The 13,235-nt window shown below is 44.8% G+C and overlaps 1 long non-coding RNA gene across 1 annotated transcript in view; it reads right to left on the reverse strand.

Moving 5' to 3' along the window:
* Positions 1–472: 472 nt before the first annotated feature.
* Positions 473–13,235, reverse strand: part of LOC108531022 (uncharacterized) — a 111,467-nt gene continuing 98,704 nt past the window's right edge. The window contains exon 3 of the long non-coding RNA XR_001886044.1: positions 473–609. This is a non-coding gene — a long non-coding RNA (uncharacterized LOC108531022). The remainder of the gene's footprint in view (positions 610–13,235) is intronic.

The raw sequence follows: 13,235 nt of genomic DNA on the forward strand, positions 1-13,235 counted from the left end.
GCTGGAGTGCAGTGGCCAGATCTCAGCTCACTGCAAGCTCCGCCTCCCGGGTTTACGCCATTCTCCTGCCTCAGCCTCCCGAGTAGCTGGGACTACAGGCGCCCGCCACCTCGCCCGGCTAGTTTTTGTATTTTTAGTAGAGACGGGGTTTCACCGTGTTAGCCAGGATGGTCTCGATCTCCTGACTCGTGATTCGCCCGTCTTGGCCTCCCAAAGTGCTGGGAAAACCCCGTTTCTACTAAAAAATACAAAAAAAACTAGCCGGGCGAGGTGGCGGGCGCCTGTAGTCCCAGCTACTCGGGAGGCTGAGGCAGGAGAATGGCGTAAACCCGGGAGGCGGAGCTTGCAGTGAGCTGAGATCTGGCCACTGCACTCCAGTCCGGGCGACAGAGCAAGACTCCGCCTAAAAATAACATAACATAACATAACAACATAACATAAATAAAATAATAAAATAAAATTTTCACCTTCAATTTTCATACTCCCTCTTGTTTCTCCAAGTTTCTGTATTTGGTTGCTTTTCTGGCTATGGTTCATTTTCTCAGTCTCTTTGTGTGGCCTTTATTTTCGGGGTGAAGAGTTCTGGTGAGACAAGGTCTCTGGCGAGTTCTGTTTAATGAAGAATGATCAGCTTGAACGCTCTCAGAAAGGCAAGATCAGCCCTGACTTATAATAATTATATCTCAATATTCTCACCCCCCGAGGTGTGCTTGTGGGAGGGAGCAGTACATACAAATGCTTTCAAAGATTGCCCAGAAGTGCCAAGAAAGCCACTATCCCCCTTGTTGAATCCTACTTATCTTCCCAGGCCCAAGCCCAGTGGCAGAACATCTCCACGAAGCTCCCAAACATCGGAAGCCCCTCTCCTGACTTCCAGCATCTCACGAGAAAGTGAGCTCCAGCTTAGCACTTAGCCTCTTCTCCCCTGACAAGCTGACACGCTGACCCTCTGTCCAAGGTGACATTTGTGTTTTAACTGAAAGAATCAGCCTCCCTGATTAAGATTTGCCACAGTCGTCACCAAGTATGGTGTTGTCTTTTATTGTCCTAAAAAGTGTTCTGTGTCTTCTACATTACCCTTATGTCCTCAAAATTCTAGCAGAAATTTTTAGTATAGTTTGCACACTGGATAGAATTTATCTTCATATATAATTTCCACACTCAAAATTCCTTATTTATTTATTTATTATTTTTTTGAGATAGAGTTTTGCTCTGTCACCCAGGCTGGAGTGCAGTGGTGCGGTCTTGGCTCACTGCAACCTCCACCTCCCAGGTTCAAGCAATTCTCCTGCCTCAGCCTCCCAAGTAACTGGAAATACAGTAGTGCACCACCACGCCTGGCTAATATTTTCGTATTTTTAGTAGAGATGGGGTTTCACCATGTTGGCCAGGCTAGTCTCAAACTCCTGACCTCAAGTGATCCGCCCACCTCGGCCTCCCAAAGTGCTGGGATTACAGGCGTGAGCCACCGTGCCCAGCCCCTCAAAATTCCTTTACTTTCAAGGATCTTCACAGACCGAATGACAGCCTTGCGGGCATCACTGTGGTGCCTCCATGCAAACAACACAGCGTTAGAACCGACATTAGTGCTGATCCAATTAAATGAATGCCATAGGCTTTTTCTCTTGCTTGCACTTTTTTTCCCCAACATTTTCACATTCGTTCTAACACTGAGATGCATTTTATGTAAGTCTCTATTTTAAGGAGTTTCAGAAAGACTAATGCAGGCCTTTGGCTTCACGATAGAGACTACACAGCCAAACAAGCAATTTCAAAGGCCAGGTGTGAGTTATTGACAGCTGGAGCTCTAAATAAACTTATAAATACTCATCAGCATTCACTTCAAATGTTAGTACTCTCTACAAGAATAGATTAGAAAATAGCTTCTGAAAGGTCCACAGAAGTGTGCTTTTAGTATCTTCCACTTTAATGGCTTTCCTAGACACATACGTGCTCTTTTCACTATTTTATATTGAACCAAAACTTTATTGTCACACAGTGCGATTAGCTAAGCAGCTGATTGGTTGTTTTTGTTGTTGTTGTTGTTGTTTTAACATTTTGGTATATCTTGGGATTTGTCAGTCCTGAATATATGCTCTAATTAACACTTCAACAGAGAACTGGGGCCAGCCAACAGGATATCTCATATACTTCCTCACTCAGCCTTACCTTTGAGACTCACTAATTGGTGAATTCACTACCTACTCAGAAGCTACCCTCACAGGTATAATTGAAGGAAACTGTAGTAGATGTGAGGCCTGATCTGATAACACCTAGGTCTCTTCCAGGGAAGAAGAGGCTAGAGAAGATTACTCTCGCTATGAGCAGATTACTCCTGCTATAAACCTGAGAATCATGTAACATGATAAGTACTGCCTGGCTGGCCATTAGTTTAAATAAGTTACTTGCTTGGGCTCAGGTATCACACCAAGGTGTTAAATTTAATCTCTAAAGACTTATGTGGTTTGGACTCAGAATGTTCTCGTTGAACACACTTCTTTCCCTTGTCATCTTGCAAACAAGCCCTGTAACTGACCCAGACTTAATGACTTGGCCGACCTGGACACCAGGTAAGCTGTAGAAGAGACAGCATTTAAGTTGAGAATGCTTCCAGCTCTACCTTTAAGTTTGGGATGTCTCCAGTTCAGATCTGTCAGCTGATTATACAGCCCATCCAACTTTGCTGGTTTCCTGTCTCACCTGCTTCTAAGTGAAACCTAAAAACCTTGGAGAGTAGAGCTTCAGACTTTCAACATGAGGATTCAGGGGTTAAGTCTGTCTAAGACAATGCCTTGGTTCCCTTTTCCTATCGTAACAGATAAGGATAGTCCCGTACCTTCCTGAAATCCCTAGCACATAGTCAGTGTACCATTGAGATACTTTCAGCAGAAAAACCAACTCAAAACAGCTTAAATAGGCCATTTGTTTTACTTTATTTTTAAAGAGATGGAGTCTCACTCTGTCAGCCAGGCTGGAGTGCAGTTGCATGATCATATCTCACTGCAGACTCAACCCCCTGAGCTCAAGTGACTATCGCACCTCAGTGTCCTGAGTAGCTGGGACTGTGGGCGTGCGCCACCATGCCCGGCTAATTTTCAAAAAAAATTTCTGTAGAGATGGAGTCTCCTTATTTTGCCCAGGCTGGTCTCTAACTCCTGAGCTCAAGCGATCCACCCACCGGAGCCTCCCAAAGCACTAAGGATTACAGGCATGAGCCACTGTGCCTGGACTATGGCAACATATTTGAGTATCTGGGGCTCAGTTGGAAGTTCGTAAAAACACAATGCCCAGGACTACCTCTGGACATTCTAATTTCATTGGGCTGGGAAGGAGGCCTGAACCTGGGTTTTTTGTTTCTTTTTTTTTTTTTTTTTTTTGGTCCCCAAGACAGAGTCTCACTCTGTTGCCCAGGCTGAAGTACAGTGGTGTGATCTCAGCTCACTGAAACCTCTGCCTCCTGGGTTCAAGTGATTCTCCTGCCTCAGCCTCCTGAGTAGCTGGAATTACAGGTGCTTCCCACCACGCCTGGCTATTTTTTTTTTTTTTTCGTAGATGGCGTTTCACCATGTTGGCCAGGCTGGTCTCAAACCCCTGACCTCAAGTGATTCACCTGCCTCGGCCTCCCAAAGAGCTGGGATTACAGGCATGAACCACTGCATGTGGCCCAAACCTGGGTATTTTTTAAAGCTTCCCTTGGCGACTCTAATGTACAGCCAGGATTGAGAACCACTGACTTAGACTAATCAGGAATTACCCCTGAATCATGTCAGGGAGAGATAAAACTCAACCCCAGTCAGGAAAATGAGAGGAAATGTCTATTGGATATGCAACCCACAGATGATCAAAAAATATTTAATTTCTCCAAAGAAGATACACAAATGCCACACAAGTGCATGAAAAAATGCTCAAAATCACTAATCATTAGAGAAATGCAAATCAAAACCACAATGAAGTGCCGCCTCACACTCATTAGGATGGCTGCTATCAAAACAGAAAATATCAAGTGTTGGCAAGAATGTGGGGTGATCGGAACGCTTGTGCTCTGCTGGTAGGAACGCATAATAGTGCCACTGCTGTGGAAAACAGTATAATGGTTCCTCTAAAATTTTTTTAAAATTGCCATATGATTCAGCTATTCCACTTCTAGGAATACACTTCAAATAATTGAAAGCAGGGTCTCAAAGAGATATCTATACATCCATATTCATAGCAGCATTATTCACAATAGCCCAGAAAGCAACTTAAGTGTCCTTTGATGAATGAATGAATACGTAAAATGTGTGGTACAATGGGGTATTTTTTAGCTTCAAGGGGAAGGAAATTCTGACACATGCTATAACAAGGATGAATATTGAAAACATTATGCTAAGTGAAATAAGCTAGTCACAAAAAGACAAATAAATACTGTATGATTCCACTTACAAGAGACACCTAAAGCCATCAAATTCATAGAGAAAGTAGAATGGTGGCTCCAGAAGCTGGGGGAAGAGAGGACTGGGAAGTTATTGTTTAATAGGTATGGAGTTTCAGTGTCGCAAGATGAAAGAGTTCTGTGGCTGGATTGTGATAATGATGATAGCAGTGCAACAAAATGAATGTACTTCACGCCACTGAACTATACACTTAAAAATGGTGTAGGTGGGCCAGGCACGGTGTTTCACGCCTGTAATCCCAACACTTTGGAAGACTGAGGCAGGTGGATCACCAGGTCAGAAGTTGGACCAGCCTGGCCAAGATGGTGAAACTCTGTCTCTACTAAAAATACAAAAAAATTAGCCAGGCGTAGTGGCAGGTGCCTGTAATCCCAGCTACTTGGGAGGCTGAGGCAGAGAATTGCTTGAACCTGGGAGATGGAGGTTGCAGTAAGCCGAGATCCCGCCACTGCATTCCAGCCTGGGAGGCAGAGCAAGACTCCATCTCACACACTCACACACACACACACACACACACACACACACACACACACACACAAAGATTAAGGTGGTACATTTTGCTTTGTGGATTTTACCACGATTTTAAAGATAATGTTTGTTGAACAGATGCAGAGCTGAGAATTTGCTCCACTTGCCTTCTATACTAGTGGCTAGCTGGCGTCAGGGCAAAAATGGGGAAGCTGCACGGGGCAGGAGCACTCTGAAAACAGCAGATTGCATTCTTTAAAGAGCAATAATTATGAATTCCAGTGATAATTAAGAGGGACGAGGGTGGAAAATAAGAATTGGGAGGGAAGGCTGGGCGTGGTGCCTCATGCCTTTAATTCCAGCACTTTGGGAGGCTGAGGCAAATGGATCACCTGAGGTCAAGTGTTAGAGACCAGCCTGGCCAATATGGTGAAACCTCGACTCTACTAAAAATACAAAAATTAGCCAGGTGTGGTGGTGCGCGCCTGTAATCCCACCTACTCAGGAGACTAAGACAGGAGAATTGCTTGAACCCAGGAGGTGGAGATTACATCATGCCACTGCACTCCAACCTGGACGATGGAGCAAGACTCCGTTTCAAAAAAAAAAAAGAATTAAGAGCGAAATTCCAGAAATAGCCCACGCATAGTTGGTTACCACCTTTTTGAGAGCCCCTCCCAGGTGTTCTTTGGCAAAATGCCCTGCTGAGAGCCAGGAAAGTTGAGACAGCCTGAGGTCCCATCCACTGCAGGCCTCAGTGCAGCTTTTGCAAGAGTCAGATTGGCCAGATGTCTACTCGCCTCTCAATTTCCCATTCTAATGAAAGCCACTGGGACTGGGCAATTCAAAACTACTGATAATAGCAACATCTCTTATATTTGGCTTAGGGAAACGTATTAAGATTGATGCTAAATTTGAATGGTTCTGACATGGAGGATATCTACAGTTCTTAAAGTAAGATGATAAAGCTGTACTTCCAAGTGCTGACTTACTATAAGCTGGAAGCTTTCCAACCCCATCAGCCCCCCATTCTGCAGCCCCACTTCCAATACAGGCCATCTCCTCCATTTCTCCATTTCTCCCTGTACTTCACTTCCCAGGGGGTATGGTGCTCTGAAGGCCAGTGAAAAATGCCAACATTCCCCATCCTCCACCACCATCTCTACCACCATCTCCACCACCATCTCTCCCACCATCTCTCCCACCATCTGCACCACCACCTCCACCACCATCTCCACCACCATCTCTACTTCCTCAGTTTACTGAACTTTTTTTCTCACCACTTCCCGGACAGACCATACAATTAAATCTTCTAACTTAAAAAGGGCTTTTCCTTGGTTTATCACTAATGAAAGGAAAATAGTCTTCATATCAACCTGAAGAAAGACTTTGAAATTTTAAAATCATGTTTCCAGAAATGTGGACAACAGCTCACCAGACTCAGAATTATCTGGAACAGGGTTGAGGGCGGTGGCTTTCACCTATAATCCCAGTACTTTGGGAGGCTCAAGCAGGTGGATCGCTTGAGGTTAGGAGTTCCAGACCAGCCTGGCCAACATGGTGAAACTCTGTCTGTACTAAAAATACAAAAATTAGCCAAGCGCGGTGGCACTTGCCTGTAGTCCCAGCTACTCAAGAGGCTGAGGCAGGAGGATCGCTTGAGCCTGGGAGGCAGAGGTTGCAGTGAGCCAAGATGGTGCCACTGCACTCCAGCCTGGGTGACACAGTGAGACTCCATCTAAAAAAGAAAAAAACAAAAAAAAACCAAAACAGAATTACCTGGGACCATTAAAAAGGAAACTCCCTGGGCTATACCCAGATCCACTGCACCAGAATCTCCAGGAACAGGGCCAGGAAGCTGCACTTTAACAAGGATCCTAGGTGATTCTTAAACTGATGAGGCTTGAGAACCAGTCTTTAGAGGAAGGTCGCCAGAGATGAACTGCAGGTGAATGCCCTTGAGCTAAACAAGTATGGAGGTCAAGAAGGGAATATTTATTGACAATCTCCATTATGTTCCTAGTATATAAACTGTGTCATTTAAACTTGACAACAACACTACAAAATTAGGTATATTCTAATCTCTACTTCAAAGTTGATCAATGGGAGATTGAACAAGGTTAAGTGATTTGTCTAAAAACTGCAAAAAAAAAATAGTGAGCCCTAGGCTGGGCCGGTGGCTCACGCCTGTAATCCCAGCACTTTGGTACGCCGAGATGGGCGGATCACGAGGTCAGGAGATCAAGACCATCCTGGCTAACACAGTGAAACCCCCGTCTCTACTAACAATACAAAAAATTAGCCAGGCGTGGTGGGAGGCGCCTGTATTCCCAGCTAGGGAGGCTGAGGCAGGAGAATGGTGTGAACCTGGGAGGTGAAGCTTGCAGTGAGCCAAGATTGTGCCACTGCACTCCAGCCTGGACGAAAGAGCGAGACTCCATCTCAAAAAAAAAAAAAAAAAAAAAAGTGAGCCCTGAATCCATTTCTTTTGTTTTTGCTTTGATTTTTTTCCTGAGACAGGGTCTTGCTCTGTCACCCAGGCTGGAGTGCAGTGGTATAATCATAGTTCACTGCAGCCTCGACTTCCCAGGCTCAAGTGATCCTACCACTTCAGCCTTCTGAGTAGCTGGACTACAGGCACCTGCTACTATACCCAGCTAATTTTTTTTTTTAAGACAGTGTCTCCCTATGTTGCCCTGGCTTGTCTCAAACTCCTGGGCTCAAGGGATCCTCCTGCCTTGGCCTCCCAATGTGCTGGGATTGACAGGCATGAGCCACCTCGTCCTGCCCTGAATCTATTTGTCACTAAAATCCCATCGCCATGTCATCTCCTGGAACCTGTGCATTTTTGCTTTTGTCAGTAAAGTCTGGAGGATGTTGCGCTGATAAAAGCTTTCTCATACAGTATTTATCTTCAGGTCTTGTATTCATTTATGCCCATTGTACCAAGCGATCAATAATGAAAACCATTTGTTCATAAGAGGCCCAGAGACCCTCAAGGCACCTACTTCTTGCATCATTCAAACTAGAAGCAAATAACAACACCTCCTCGAGGGGTGTGACAACTGACAAAAGAGCAACACACCCTCAAATAAGGAAGAACCAACCTAGTCCAGGGGTGTGGTCTGATATTCAATGTTCCCTTTCAGATCACACTTGGGCTCTGACCAGCTGTTATTTTCATCCACCAGGAAGAGTTCTACTTTCCGAGCTCTTTGTGCAGCCAATTCTTCTTCCTTTACATCCTTCACCTAGGGGAGGCTCAGGTGGTCAAGGTTCTTGGAAAAGGAGATCCTGTATTCTACCAGGCAATGAACCAGTCATTCTGCAAGGGTTTAGTAATCTGTAACTATGTGCGAGGGTTCAAGATGGATAAGGCATCACAAGAAGCTTACAAACCAGTGAGGGAAGCAGATCACTAGACAGCCCGTTCCAATAGTGATAGATACATGCACGACACTTCTGGGGAGAACTATGGAGTAATATGTAATCATAGTAATCCAACTCAGGACTGGATAGTGGGAGAGGAAAGGGAAGGCTTCCTCAAGGAAATTCTCAGAGGCTTAAAAGCGTGAATAGGAGTGAACAGATGAAGGAGCTGACAGAGGAGACAGTGTGAGCAATGGCAAGGAGGGAGGAAATCACATAATGTTCAGACCAAAAGAAAAAAGCCATGTCTACCAAAGAGAGCCCATTGACCATTTCCATTTGGCCAAATCAGTATGCTATTTTTCAGTATTTTTTTCTAATTAAATTATTTCCCCAAATGTCTTTTGGCTGTCACTGTTTGTACTTTTTCTGACCAGTGCATGAATTCTAAAATTAGTTAGAAGCTTAAGGAAGACCCAATAGAAATTAGACTGGAGTCCTAAGAAATCAGGCTGTGGAAAGATGATTATAATAAGGTTTTAAAGTAACATCTCAGACATTGAAATGATCTCCTGTACAAGCAAGTAATACAACCTAGTGCTGAGAGAGGAGAAAGAAAGAAATCAGTCAGGCAGGCAGTTAGAGTGGGTCCTCAGTTGAATTCTTTCAAAGAAGAAAACAGCCTGAAAAATCAAGCTGCAGGCCAGATAAGGGAACTTGCATGGGGCAGGGGGGTGGGGCGGGGCTTGCCTAAGACATGCCCACAGTCTCGAAGATAAGAAAGTCTACACAAGTGACTTGCCTAGACATGCCCACCCTGGAAAATTCCATCCCCTGACACATATGCAGTAAGGGGAATGAAACAATACAGAGTAACTCAAGCTAAGGGTCCATGTGTACATTAGGAGGACTGGGTGGAGCTACCAGAAATTTCCCTTATGCAAATGAGACACCCAGCCCTCATCCGTTTCTTATAAAAGCTTTTACATTCAACTGTAAAAGCAGCAACCCTCGTTCAGGTCCCCTCTCCATGGCAGAGAGTTTTCTACTTTTGCTCATGAAACTCATGCTCCAACTTCACCCTTGGTGTCTGCGCTCCTCAATTATCTTGGTCATGGTGTGTCCGGAATTTATTCTTCCAGTGGGTTCTTGGTCTCGCTGACTTGGGGAATGAAGCTGCGGACCTTCACAGAGAGTGTTACAGCTCTTAAAGATGGTGTGTCCAGAGTTTCTTCCTTCCAGTGGGTTCGTGGTCTCGCTGACTTCAGGAATGAAGCCGTGGACCTTCACAGTGAGTGTTACAGCTCTTAAAGGTGGTGTGGACCCAAAGAGTGAGCAGCAGCAAGATTTATTGTGACTTCAAGAATGAAGCCATGGACCTTCACAGCGAGTGTTACAGCTCTTAAAGGTGGTGCAGACCTAAAGAGTGAGCAGCAGCAAGATTTATTGTGAAGAGTGAAAAAAACTAAGCTTTCACCACATGGAAGGGGACCCCAGCAGGTTGTCGCAGCTGACTGGGGTGGCCAGCTTTTATTCCCTTATTTAGCCCTGCCCATTTCATGCCTATTGGTCCATTTTACAGAGCACTGATTGGTCCATTTTACAGAGTGCTGATTGGTGCATTTACAATCCTTTAGCTAGACATGGAGTGCTGATTGGTGTGTTTTTACAGAGTGCTGATTGGTGCATTTTCAATCCTTTAGCTAGACACAGAGCGATGATTGGTGCATTTACAATCCTCTAGCTAGACAGAAAAGTTCTCCAAGTCCCCACTCGACCCAGGAAATCCAGCTGGCTTCACCTTTCAGTGGGACGAAGAACTTTGGGTTTACCTCAGACAACAAGAGTCTGATACATTGTGATGCACTGGTGAGACTGGAACAGTGCATATAAGAATAGGCGACTGGATCTAGACATCCACACAGTGTGTGCCTTCTGGTGAGTTAAGTCTCCTAAGCCTCACTTTCCTTGTCTGTAGCATGGAAGCATTAATACCTATTTTTAATTACTGAGAGAACGCTTGTGGCAGATGACTGGCACATATTAATCTCTCAATAAATAGTAATTATTATTTTTATAACTACCCATACTCATTGTCACTAAACGTACATTACATAACAAAGGTTGAGTGTGAATAAAATGGGATTCATTTATCACAACAATTGATTTACTACATGGAACAAACACTGGAATCCCAGAGTCAGAAGGGTGAACAGCCATGAGGACCACGGGGCAGGGCACCAAAATCACCTGCTACGGCCACCACTGCAGGGTACATAGAGAGATCTAAAAACTGGTATTAGTCCACCCCCAGACTGCAAAAGAGTTATGGTAGAAGAGGCTGGGGGAAGTGAGATACCTTGGAGACATTTTCAATGTATAATAAACTTCTAATACCCTCTCCAGAGGAGAAGGCAAAGAGGGTTTTCTTCTTTATCTGAAGCTAAGTAGAATTGGCATTCAAGAGGAGCACTCAAATAACTCGACAACCTTCCCTGGAGTTAGAGATCACAGGGAATGATTTCTGAAATACACCTGAGAACGCTAAAGGCTGTAGTCACTGATGCTGACAGAAGCAGGAGAAGGGCATTGCACAGGGAGTGAAGTGCACTTCCAACCGCTCCAGAGCATTCCTAGGAACAAACTAAAGTGTTCTGTAGCAAAACAAGCTGCACGAAATGAACAATGCTTATAGAAGCATGACCAACATACCTTAGCATTCTAAGGCTCTGATAAGTCCTGCAGGAAAGATAACTGTTTAGTTTTATTTAACAGCACTTTTCAAACTTAATTTTTTTTTCTTTTAAAGAGACAAGGACTAACTATGTTGCCCAGGCTGGTCTTGAACTCCTTAGCTCAAGTGATCCTCCCGTGTTGGCTTCCTAAAGTGCTAGGATTACAGGCATGAACCATCATTCCCAGCCCACATTTTTCAAACTTTTAAACCATAGAACCCTGTTTTCCTTGGTAATGCCTATTCATAATCCGTGGATGTCATGCTTTGTGGAAACACTTTTGAAAACACTGATGTGGGCTTTAGACTTAAAAGGCTCTGGACTACCTGGAAAGAGGCCCAGCTCACCTGAAAACTGGAATCCTTCTCATTACTCAAGGAGATAAACTATTGTTCCCACTGTTCTCTGGTGGGCCAGAACCTTGGGGTCAGGGTCATTTCTAGTCAAGTGAAACATTTCCAAAGCTCTTCACTGGGAAAACCCTTATCTTCAGTGATCGTTATCCTCTGTGGCTAGAGGCGGGTTCCTGGCAGGAGGAACCCTCCCTTTCTGCTTTCCATAAATGCTTATAATCATTTCATTGAATGAGCTGGACTTAGCTGGGCTTATAAGCACAAAATAACTTTAAATTTTTTCTTCCATGGCCTCTTCAAATCACTCCATGGTCTAATTCTTCCTTGCCCCAGGATAGGATCATGAGCACATTCCATGACTTTTCCAGTCATCCCTGGAAAATAAATGAAAAGCCCCTTGTTTGGTTATTAACAAATAAAGTCTGTTTCATAATCATATAATTCCAATCCAGCCCAGGATAAAAATCAGAACTCCAATTAACTCCAAATCTTTATCCAATTAAGATTTCTTCCCTTCTCCACTTTGGACTTGGCCACACTGGCAGGCAGAACTGAGAGTATCATCAATTTCTTTTCTCTTTTCCCAATCCTCTTGCTTCCCACTTTATAGCTGCTGTTTGTGACCCTTGCAGGGCTGGGTCCTGGGAAGAGGAGATTCAGGAAAAGGACACAGCTTGACTCAGTTGGATGCCTGGGGTCCTGCTGCCTCTACCCTCTGGATGGCAGATGCCTTCTCTCTTGGTGAGCTTTCGCAGGCTTTCCAGAGAGCTGCCCACTTACTCTTTGATGGAGAAAATATTGCTCTTGACCCCTCAGCATCCCATGTCCACCCATCTGCCTGGGTGGCACTGTCCCTTGAGGCAGGTGTCTTGGAAAAAGTCATGTTTAAGCAAATTCCAGGCCAGCTGCCTTCATATCCAGGTCCTAGTAAAATGCAGTGGAAATGTAATGGGCCTTTGAGGCATTCTGTCTTCGCTGTGAGGCAGAAGCAGTCCCAGCCGTCTCTCACTAGGCAAGAGTGGGACACCAGTCCCCACAAGTGTTCTCTAGAAACTTCCTTTGAAGTGCATCCTTTTCCTGCCTGTGGGCATGGGATACCCAGCACACTGAAAATTCTCACAAAGATCCTCCCTCTACTACTGATTATTGAAATTCCATCTTAAAAAAGTAGGTGTCTGTGATAGGCTAATAATGTAGGCATGACTGGTTTCTGATTCTCTCCCTCTCTCTTTTTTTTTTTTCATTTTGAGGTAGGGTCTCGCTCTGTCACTCAGGCTGGAGTGCAGTGGTGCGATCTTGGCTCACTGCAGCCTCAAACTCCCGGACTCAGGTAATCCTCCTGCTTCAGCCTCCTGTGTGGCTGGGACCACAAGTGCATGCTACCACACTCAGCTAATTTTTATTTTTTTGTAGAGACAGGATCTTACCATGTTTTCCAGGCTCGTCTTGAACTCTTGGGCTCAAGGGATCCACCCACTTTGGCCTCTCCAAGGGTTGGGACTACAGGTGTGAGCCACTGCGCCTAGCCAATTTTTTTTTAAATAACAAAAATTGTTTGATGCTAGGTCTTGCTCTGTTGCTTTGTCTGCTGGAGTGCAGTGGTACGATCTTGGCTCACTGCAGCCTCGACCCCTGACCCCACCCCAACAGTGGGTTCAAGTCATTCTCCCATCTTAGCCTCCCAAGTAGCTGGAACCACAGCGTGCACCATCATGCCTAGCTAATTGTTTTACTATTTGTAAAGATGGTGTTTCACTATGTTGCCCAGACTGGACTTGAACTCCTGAGCTCATGCGATCCTCCCACCTCAGCCTCTTAAAGTGCTGGTATTACAGCCATGAGCCACTAAACCCAGTCTTTTTTTTTCTTCCCCCCCC

The sequence above is a fragment of the Rhinopithecus bieti genome, unplaced genomic scaffold (assembly GCF_001698545.2).
Source record: "Rhinopithecus bieti isolate Rb0 unplaced genomic scaffold, ASM169854v2 scaffold_8309, whole genome shotgun sequence".
Classification (NCBI taxonomy): Eukaryota; Metazoa; Chordata; class Mammalia; order Primates; family Cercopithecidae; genus Rhinopithecus; species Rhinopithecus bieti.